The following is a 594-nucleotide window of genomic DNA, read 5'->3' on the forward strand; positions in this document are numbered from 1 at the left end:
CATTGTAATGCATAGAAGTGAAATGCATAGCATTTATCATTTATCTATATAAGTGTACATCTCATTGTTTGATCTTGTAATATATTCTGGGAAGACGTTCGAGAATTCTTGAAATAATTAAAATGAATTAGTATCTTTTTGCTACTGTTACTTTAACTTTTAAGGTTTTAATAATTTGTGGGATGGTGTGTGAGACTGATAAACCTGCGTATTTTGTTCATGTCTGTTTATCTTGTATATGGTCATGTGCAATTTTAGCACTAGAATAAATGTCTGATTTATAATGTCTTGGTTGAAATGGGGACATGCAATTAATATTTTTAGAATTGTTATCAGTTACACAGCATGAGACACATTAGACATTTATAGAATGCGATGGAGAAGTTTACTCTGTTTGGAACAGGTCCGTTCGAGTTCCAGTGTGATAATGGACAGTTCATAGATCAACAATACAGATGCAATGGTGTTGTTGAATGTCCATTAGATCAATCAGATGAAGAAGGATGCAGTGAGTTCCGAAAAGATTATGATGTTGTTCTATGTCGTCCTTTTATGTTAGGACTATGCTATAGCAAATATAAATGTTGGGGGATG

General features: G+C 33.0%; 1 protein-coding gene across 1 annotated transcript in view; it reads left to right on the forward strand.

Moving 5' to 3' along the window:
- Nucleotides 1-594, forward strand: part of LOC119594807 (basement membrane-specific heparan sulfate proteoglycan core protein-like) — a gene marked incomplete at its 5' end in the record, with an annotated part of 219,836 nt that overhangs the window by 116,941 nt on the left and 102,301 nt on the right.

This window comes from Penaeus monodon, chromosome 34, assembly GCF_015228065.2.
Source record: "Penaeus monodon isolate SGIC_2016 chromosome 34, NSTDA_Pmon_1, whole genome shotgun sequence".
Lineage (NCBI taxonomy): Eukaryota > Metazoa > Arthropoda > Malacostraca > Decapoda > Penaeidae > Penaeus > Penaeus monodon.